This window comes from Anomaloglossus baeobatrachus, chromosome 1 (genome assembly GCF_048569485.1).
Source record: "Anomaloglossus baeobatrachus isolate aAnoBae1 chromosome 1, aAnoBae1.hap1, whole genome shotgun sequence".
In the NCBI taxonomy this organism is placed as follows: domain Eukaryota; kingdom Metazoa; phylum Chordata; class Amphibia; order Anura; family Aromobatidae; genus Anomaloglossus; species Anomaloglossus baeobatrachus.
In genome coordinates, this window is record NC_134353.1 from 877,185,944 (window position 1) to 877,196,462 (window position 10,519).

The following is a 10,519-nucleotide window of genomic DNA, read 5'->3' on the forward strand; positions in this document are numbered from 1 at the left end:
CTATTTGTTACCCCTCTATAAATCACTTGTAAGGCCATATCTTGAATATGGGGTCCAGTTTTGGTCTCCACATTTTATAAAGAATATTTAGAAGTTAGAGTCAGTTCAAAAGCGGGCAACTAGATTATTACAAGGAATGGAGGCCTCCTATATGATGAGAGGTTGGAAAAGTTGGGCTTGGTTAACTTAGAAAAAAGACATCTCAGAAAAGATCTCATGTATATGTATAAATACATGTGTGGTCAATACGAGGACTGATACATGACTTATTCCTTCCAAAGACAATACTAAGGACCAGGGAGCACTCATTACGGGTGGAAAAAAGGCGATTCCACAACCTAAGCTTTGTATAAGTTATGTAGTGCATTTCAGATTCACTATTTTTAGAAATAATTTTTTAATTAAGTGTGTGGATTCCCAAGAGTATTGATAGAATAAGCATTTGGGTCTACACTAGTTTCGGTAGCAATGTAGCTTTACAGCACTTTGGTCAAATCCCACCAAGGATAACATCTACAAAGAGTTTGAATGTTCTGTGTGGGTTTCCTCCATATTTTCTGGTTTGCTCCCACAGTCCAAAGACATACTGATAGGGAATTTAGATTGTGAGCTCCAATAGGGACAGTGATCAGCATTTCTGTAAAGCGCTCTGGAATATGATGGCGTTATGGAAGTAAAATAAATAAAACAAATTTAAATTTATTTGAAATAATAATGATGAAAATTTAAGAAAAAAAATAAAGGTTATGGAGCCTATTCTTTAACTGGCATAAAAGTGAAATATCAAAAAATTTTCTAACATTTTTAAATTTTACAATGCCAAGAAAAAAGGTGGGCATCAAAGATAATTTACAACAATGGGTTGCGGCAATTATGTAGTAAACTATTAATTGCGCCCCCCAAAAAACCCAAAGTCATATCTGTGCATACTGACAAATCACAGAAATACATAATTTTCAAAGTATGCAGATTTAAAAACAAAAGAAGGAAAAAAAAACCTGTATTCCGCAATATGATAATTCAAGGAAATCACACATATAATATCTACCCCCCTCTCTCAAACACATAAAAGCTCAACATCTTAAGTGAAAGAATTAGGTACAAATTTACCAAAAATAGATCAGATAACATAGAGATGTTAAAGTGCACCAATCACCAGGATTTTCGTGTATATAAGCTAAAGTCAGTGCTGTACTGGCACTATTAGTCTGATTCTCTGTTTAGGTTTTGAAATCCAAGAAAGTAAAGTTTTTAAAATCAGCAGCTTCTTGAGTGACAGCAGCTGAGGATCAGATAATATCTCGGGGGTATGCATACTTTTCTCCTCCCCCTGTTAGAATTAGCGTAAGTATTAAACAATCAACCTAGCAGGACCTGTGGTGAGGTCATAGCCATGTGACCAGAAAGGGCGGGTCCTCAGCCAAAAATGCTGATACCAGGACGCAACATTTTTCTGTTGGCTGATGCCCCTCCCCTTCTCGTCTCATGGGTATGACCTCACACAGGTCCCGCTAGGTCGACTGTATAATACTTATGCTAATTCTAATACAGCATGCAGATAACTATGAATACCCCCCAGATATTATCTGATCCTCAGCTGCTGTCGCTCAAGAAGCTGATGATTTTATAAACTTTATTTTCTTGGATTTCAAAACCTAAACATGCGAGCTGCCCACTACAGATATGTATAGAATCAGCCTGATAGTGCTAGTATAGCACTGGCTTCAGGTTATATATGGAAATCCTGGTGATTGGTTCCCTTTAATGATTATAACAAATGAATAAATTAATTGACCTACAGTACAGACCAAAAGTTTGGACACACCTTCTCATTCAAAGAGTTTTCTTTATTTTCAGGACTCTGAAAATTGTAGATTCACATTGAAGGCATCAAAACTATGAATTAAAACATGTGGAATGAAATACTTAAAACAGTGTGAAACAACTGAAAATATGTCTTATATTCTAGGTTCTTCAAAGTAGCCACCTTTTGCTTTCATTAATACTTTGCGCACTATTGACATTCTCTTGATGAGCTTCAAGAGGTAGTCACCGGAAATGGTTTTCCAACAGTCTAGAAGGAGTTCCCAGAGATGCTTAGCACTTGTTGGCCCCTTTGCCTTCACTCTGCGAACCAGCTCAGCCAAACCATCTCGATTGGGTTCAGGTCTGGTGACTGTGGAGGCCAGGTCATCTGGCGTAGCACCCCATCACTCTCTTTCTTAGTCAAATAGCCCTTACACAGCCTGGAGGTGTGTTTGGGGTCATTGTCCTGTTGAAAAATAAATGATAGTCTAACTAAACGCAAACCGGATGGAATAGCACGTGTTAAGGAAGTGTTAGTTTACTTTTAGCAAATAATAAAATCCAAAGTGAAATAAGAGAGAAATCTAAATCAAACCATTGTTTAGTGTGTTCACCCTTTGCCTTCAAATCAGTATTCATTTTTCTAGATATAAATATACAGTTTTTGAAGGAACTCGGCAAGGAGATTTTCCAAACATCTTGGAGAACGAACTACAACATATCTTTAGATGTAAGCTTAGGGGGCTTTACACGTTGCGACATCGCTTCCGAAATATCGTCGGGGTGACGTCGTTAGTAGAGATGAGCGAGCCTCTAGAGGCTCGAGTTCGGTTTGGTTCATCGAACGGAGGCCGCGTTCGAGTTCGGTTCGGCGAGCCATTCGACGAACCTCTCGAACCCCATAGAAAACAATGGGAGTCAATCACAAACACATAAAAACACATAGAAAACACCTTCAAAGGTGTCCAAAAGGTGACAAACAACTCCCAAGACAACATAAACACATGGGAAAGTGACAAGGACATATACTCATGCGAAAACAAAACAGCTGGATGAGGAAAAAGAGGAGGAGACACAGATATAGGCATTTCATGCCCTTCTAAAATCATGTAAAACACAGCAAGGGGACTCCAAGCAGAGTCTCCCTTTTTTCCAAAAATTGGGCCATACAGACACCCCTTCAGTGGTGTCGCAGGCGGAGGGGCCGCGCTTGCTATCCTCGGGTCCGGGGCTGCTGCTGCTCGGTGGCTCGAGCGGTGGGCCGGACCCGGGGGACTCGATCAGCGCTCCTCGCCCACGAGTGAAAAGGGGGTGGTTTGCTTGGGGAGATAGTTCGTGACGCCACCCACGGGTCGTGGTGATAATGGGCCAAACGGCTGGATGGACGGGTCCCGAAGCCGGCTGCAGTGTCTTTGCTCTCCCCGGACAGGTTGATGGTGGCTGTCTTTCCCTGCACCATTGTAAAATGTATTGACTCCGATGGTTTCCCACTGGTAGTCCGCTACCCGGCGTTTATGTACCGAAGGAGCCCGTTTTGCCCGCAGGCGCTGGCCCTTGGATCTCTAGCCTATGGCGGTGGCTTTTTATCCTCACTGTGTGGACGGTTGCCTTCTGTTGGGTCTTGGGTGTTAGGGAACCCCTGGGGTTCCGGTCACTCTCGGATTTGACCGTTGTCGGTGGCTCCTAGCCTGGTCGGGGTCTGATGGCCCTGCCTTTGTGCTTGGTGCAGATATGCTCCCCGGTTCGGTACCGGCGGGCCACCACCCGTCCCCGGTCCTACGGTTCCACTGACTTGCACCACCTCCTGCAGACGGCCACCACTGTCTGCCGACCTTGCTAACAGTGCCTGGGCTCCAGCCCAGACACCAGCAGTTTCTGTCCTGTCACTTTCAACTCCAACTCGAATCTCCTTCACTCCTCAACTCCTAAACTGAACTGAACTGCTTTTTCCCGCCTCCAGGCCTGTGAACTCCTGGGTGGGGCCAACTGCCTGGCTCCGCCCCACCTGGTGTGGACATCAGACCCTGGAGGAGGCAACAAGGATTTTGTTTGACTGTTGTTAACTATCCAGGGGAGGGTGTGTGTGTGTGATGTTGTGTTTGTGACTACCTGGCTAGTCCAGGGTGTCACATTCCCCCTTGGTGAAATGCAGACTGTCCACGGGCTGCCTGTCCATCACCGGTTTTATTTCTGAAAAATATAATTTAACATAAAAACATATAACAATAAGCATACTTTTAATTCTTCCCTTACGGGAGGCTTTTCTCTTAGTAATGTTACTAACGGTATAAACATTTTTATTAATAACGGACGGGTTCATGTTCCTCCGCTTCCCCACCCAAGCAACCTACAACTTGATGCTGCCCCTAAGAAACGGGCAGCACCCCTCTTCCCCAGTCCGGAAGCAGGAACTCGGTTCCAGGTCACCCAAGCAGGAACGGGTACGGTGTCTCACACCCGGCTGTCATTTCAGGGGACCCCACTTCCAGGGGGACCCCTGACCCCCGGAGGATAGCCACCGGTCCTGTTGGTGGCCGGACCCCAGCCTGCTCTGCTGCGGGTCCTTCCTCCAATCTGCCTCTCCGGAGGCGGTAACGGAACACAGCCCCACAAATTATTTACAAGGCCACTGGTTCGTGGTTGGCCTGCAAGTTCTCGGCCTTGTCTCTGGAAGGGGGTTAGTGGGAACACATAAAGTCCCCACGGGGACAACTTTCTTCTTTTTATGGACATCAATCAGATGAAGTATTCGGGTAATTGGTGTTCATTCATTCAGATAAAACTTAAAACAAGAACAATGTGCTGATGGTCCCAACTGGGACAACTGGGTTGCAACGGAGGACCACTGCCTTACTTGAGGTCGCCTTCCTCATACGCCTCTTCCAACTCTACATCCGGACGGTACGGTGGGGGAGGGGACTGGGACCGCATCTGGACACCGCAGCCTTCCCTCTGCTTCACATGTAGGGCAAACCAGCCCCTCTCCCCGCAATGTCAGATGTAGATCACCAGGTCGCCCAGTTGCAGGTCACGACCAGGGTGGCCCGTTGGAAGATGAGAGTTTACATCACGGCGAGCCACAAATATTTCGGCCTCCAGGCCCGGCTCGTAGATGAAGCCATATCCACGTTGAGGGTCAAACCATCTGACCTGGCCCTCGTAAATCGGGCCCCGCACCCGGAAAGTGGCGTTGCGGAGATTGTCCCTCTCCCTTATAGTGCGTGCCAGCACTTTGGCCCTCTGCTGCTCTCTGGTGGCAATCTCGCGGCCCAGCTGGTTCGGCTCTCTGTCCCAGTAAGGGGCGTCTGTGTGCCCCTGCGCGCGGGTCGGGCCCCGCTGGATCTCCCCCGTACCGGCCACGACCGATATCCTCTTTGGGGGGTCCTGCGGTGACGCGGCCTGGAATGCTGCCTTGCAGCGACGACCCGGCGCAGCCTCAGCCGAGGCGTGGGGTTTAGGGACAACAGACCTCACCTGCTGGGCCTTCCTGCTCTCGGCTTCCACTTCTTCTGGAGCCGGACGGACTGCCGGAGCCGGGATTTTCTTGAGTGCGGCCACTTCCGGGGCCGGGGCTTCTTTTCACGGACGGGCACTTCCCGAGGGATCTTCCATGGCAGCGGGATCAGTGCGGGTCGTTCACGGGCAACGCCTACAGGCTGGTCCTCTAGGGCGGACGGGCTGAACTCCGCTACCAGTGGTGGGGGTAGCAGACGTAGTGGCGGGGCAGCAACAACCGATGCGGATGGCGGGGGAGGCAGGAGGGTGAACGGACGCAGACCGGACCCCTCAGCCGCAGCGACCGGTCCTTCAAGGACACAGGGGCGTGGGTCGCTTACCCGCTCCTCCAGCACTGTCTCCACCTCGCTTCTCCGCACGGCCGCCGCTACGTCCTCCATTTTGGCCACCCATCACTCCATTAAGAACCGGACCTGGGCCTGCAGGCGGCACACATCTGTGCGGTCCGGGCCTAAACCCACGCCGCCGTTCCTGGCGTGGGCTCTGGGATCTCGGCATTGCCGGACGGGACGGACATACTGGCGCTTGTGCTTCCAGGAACCGGATGTGTAGCAGAGTCCTGGCGTCCCTGCTCTTTATACCTTCAGTTACATCAGGTACACCTGCACCCGCCCCTCTTGGTTCTTTCTAGCACTTCCTTCTTCTGGGGGCGGGGCCTCACTTTCGGGACCTCCCTGCTCGGGGAAGACGCTCGAGCGGGAAATCTTCGCGTCCAAGATGGCGGAACTTCAAATTTTTCGGCTGGACGCTGCCGGCGGGGACTGCAAGACGCACTTCTACCGGTAAATAGATTGGTTCTATCCTGTTCGTGATGCCAAGTTGTCGCGGGCGGAGGGGCCGCGCTCGCTATGCTCGGGTCCGGGGCTGCTGCTGCTGCTCAGTGGCTCGAGCGGTGGGCTGGACCCGGGGGACTCGAGCAGCGCTCCTCGCCCACGAGTGAAAAGGGGGTGGTTTGTTTGAGGAGATAGTTCGTGACGCCACCCACGGGTCGTGGTGATAATGGGCACCTCCGCTGCTGGTGACGGGGATCCCGGGAGCGATGGCAGGGAGCAGCTAGGATGTTGGTTCCCCCTCCGTGGGTAGGGGTTTGTGATCCCGGGGCCCGGTGGTGGTACGGGGAGGCAGGGTTGCGGAGGCAGCGCGGCGCGGTGCCGGATGGCACTGTTGTACTCACTCAGACACAGATTCACAGAGTCTCTGGTAAACCAAACGGCTGGATGGACGGGTCCCGCAGCCGGCTGCAGTGTCTTTGCTCTCCCCGGACAGGTTGATGGTGGCTGTCTTTCCCTGCACCGTTGTAAAATGTATTGACTCCGATGGTTTCCCACTGGTAGTCCGCTCCCCGGCGTGTATGTACCGAAGGAGCCCATTTTGCCCGCAGGCGCTGGCCCTTGGATCTCTAGCCTATGGCGGTGGCTTTTTATCCTCACTGTGTGGGCGGTTGCCTTCTGTCGGGTCTTGGGTGTTAGGGAACCCCTGGGGTTCCGGTCACTCTCGGATTTGACCGTTGTCGGTGGCTCCTAGCCTGGTCGGGGTCTGATGGCCCTGCCTTTGTGCTTGGTGCAGATATGCTCCCCGGTTCGGTACCGGCGGGCCACCGCCCGTCCCCGGTCCTACGGTTCCACTGACTTGCACCACCTCCTGCAGACGGCCACCACCGTCTGCCGACCTTGCAGACAGTGCCTGGGCTCCGACCCAGACACCAGCAGTTTCTGTCCTGTCACTTTCAACTCCAACTCGAATCTCCTTCACTCCTCAACTCCTAAACTGAACTGAACTGCTTTTTCCCGCCTCCAGGCCTGTGAACTCCTGGGTGGGTGGGGCCAACTGCCTGGCTCCGCCCCACCTGGTGTAGACATCAGACCCTGGAGGAGGCAACAAGGATTTTGTTTGACTGTTGTTAACTATCCAGGGGAGGGTGTGTGTGTGTGATGTTGTGTTTGTGACTACCTGTCTAGTCCAGGGCGTCACAAGTGGCATCACTTGTGTCCCAGTTGCAAACTTGACAGGTACATTTGCATCAACCACATCCCAAAATACGCCAGCCTTAACTGTCCCCGGGATGACACCGGAGTAAGTAGCAAAGTCTTTGCTGATCCATGATTTGTTCATCTTGGATCATTTTTAAAAACACAGCAAGGGGACTCCAAGAAGAGTCTCCCTTTTTTCCAAAAATTGGGCCCTACAGACACCACTTCAGTGGCATCACTTGTGTCCCAGTTGCAAACTTGACAGGTGCATTTGCATCAAGCACATTCCAAATCCACAAGCCTTTACTCTCCCCAGGATGACACAGGGGTAGTAAAGTCCTTGCGGATCCATGACTTGTTCATCTTGATGAACGTTAGTCTGTCCACATTGTCACTGGACAGACGCGTGCGCTTATCTGTTAGCACACACCCAGCAGCACTGAAGACACGTTCAGAGACAACGCTGGCTGCGTGACATGACAAGATCTCCAAGGCGTAAGTGGCGAGCTCAGGCCATTTTTCAAGATTTGAAGCCCAAAATGAGCAAGGCTCTAGTTGCAAAGTCATGGCATTGATGTTCATTTGGAGATACTCCTGTACCATCCTCTCCAGCCGTTGACTATGTGTCAGACTTGTTGTCTCTGGTGGCCTTGAAAAAGATGGTCTAAAAAAATTATGAAACGATTCAATAAAATTGCTGTTACTACCAGATACGGTGCTGCTGGTACGGTTTGACTGTTGATGACGAGACAGTCCCATGTTTGTCAAGTTACAACTGGGAGATTCACTCTGTCCACCACTGGTGTTTGGTGGAAAAGCCGAGCTAAGATTGCGTAACAGCTTCTGCTGATACTCCTGCATACGTGCATCCCTTTCTATGTCTGGAATTATTTCGCAAAATTTGGACTTGTACCGGGGATCTAAGAGTGTGGCAACCTAGTAGTCATCATTACTTCTAATTCGGACAATCCGAGGGTCATGGTGTAGGTAGTGCAGCAAGAAGGCGCTCATGTGTCTTGCATATCCATGCTGACCAAGTCCTCGCTGTGTTTGTGGCGGCGAGGTGATAACCGTGCTTTCTTCCTCTGACATCTCCCCCCAACCTCGTTCAACCGAAATTTGACCAAGGTCTCCCTCATCTGCTGAGTCTTCCATGCCCATCAATAGTTCGTCCTCCATTTCTTCCTGGTCTCCTGCACCTTCCTCAACATTTCGGCTGCTACCATTCGCCCTTGTTAATTCCTCTCCCCCACCGTCCCATGCCTGCCGACTTGGTGATGATGAACGTCTGGACCTTGTAGATGTTGGTATCCCTTGCGCATATGAATCCTCCTGTATTTCCTCCCCTTCGTCTTGTCCCACCCCTTGACTACGAATAGTGTTTAGCGTGTGCTCCAGCATGTAAATGACTGGAATTGTCATGCTGATAATGGCATTGTCAGCGCTAAACATATTCGTCGCCATGTCGAAACTGTGCAGAAGGGTGCATAGGTCCTTGATCTGACACCACTCTAGCAGCGTGATTTGCCCCACCTCTGCATCTCGTTGGCCCATGCTATACGTCATAACGTATTGCACCAGTGCTCGGCGGTGCTGCCACAGTCGCTGTAACATGTGGAGAGTCGAATTCCAGCGTGTCAGCACATCGCATTTCAGGCGATGAACTAGCAGGCCGAAAGACTTCTGGAGCGATGCAAGTCGGTCAGCTGCGGCGGTTGAACGGCGGAAGTGAGCAGAGAGTGACCGTGCCCTGTGCAGAAGCCCATCTAGGCCGGGATAGTGGGTTAAAGATTGCTGTACAACAAGGTTCAACACGTGAGCCATACAAGGCACATGTGTCACCTTGCCCAGGTGTAGGGCCGCACCCAGGTTTGCAGCATTGTCGCACATGGCCTTCCCTGGCTGCAGGTTGAGTGGAGACAACCATTTACGAAACTTGCTCGCAAGAGATGACCTCAACTCCTTCGCTGTGTGACTCTTATTTCCAAGACATTTCAAGGTAAAGACCGCCTGATGCCGTTCAGCTCTGCTCCCAGCATAGTAAGGAGGTGTGCGGGATTCCTTGTGCGCAGTTACAACGCGGATGGCCTTACCAGGCAGGCTTGGGGCGGAGGTGGAGGACCCAGACAAGGTTGAGGAGGCAGAAGCAGTGGAGGAACTTCGACATACAGAGGATTGACGCACAAGTCTTGGGGACGGCAAGACTTGTTCAGCAGACCCTTCTCCATCTATCAACATAGTTACCCAGTGCCCAGTCAGTGACATGTAACGTCCCTGTCCATGCTTACTGGTCCAAGTATCGGTGGTGAAATGCACCCTGTCACACACAGAGTTTCTCAAGGAAGCGGTGATGTTGTGTGCGACATGCTGGTGTAGCGCAGGCACACCTTTCTTGGAGTAGTGGCGACTGGGCATCTGGTATTGGGGCACTGCGACGGACATAATGTCTCGAAAATCCTCTGTGTCCACCAGGTGGAAAGGCAGCATTTCGGTAGCCAAGAGCTTACAGAGGGATAAAGTCAACCTCTTAGCTTTGTCATGGCTCAGAGGAAATGGCCTTTTATTTGTTGACATCTGAGGGACCGAGATCTGGCTGCTGTGTGTAGACGGTGTTGAGTAGGGTGTCCCTGGAAAACTGCAGGTCTGTGAGGAAAGTGCAGGTGGATACACGATGTTGCCTTCATCCAAAGATGGTACTCTCGATGTCTGAGAGAGCTCTACACCAGCACTTGTTTCCCCTTCCAAACCAACTGACGACCTACCAAGCAAACTGCATGTTGCGGTTAAAGTGGTGGAAGGTTTGCGTGGAAAAACAGGTGTGACAGCTGTCCCCACAGTCATAGATGAAGAGCGTGCGGAGGAACTTGAAGGGGCAGACGGTGTTTAGCCCGCTCCGCTAGGCCGCATTGCAGCACGGTGAGCTTCCCACTGGGACTTATGTGTTGTAAATGTTAGTTATGTCTTGGCTGCTGGGAGGCTCCCTCTGGTGGCCAGGAAGGGTTTGGATAGAGACCAGGTGTGTTGTGCAGTGGGTGTTTCCTTTCCTAACTCTCTGCCTATTTAAGTCCTGGTCTGATTGCAGGCTGTTGCCGGATGTCAGTTGTTCTTTGTATCTCTAGCCTGCTTAATCCTGCTCTACACCACATCCACTCCAGATAAGTTCTTGCTCTTTATTTATTGTCTGGTTCTTTTGCTTATCTGGGTTTGTCATTTGTTGTGGTTGGTTT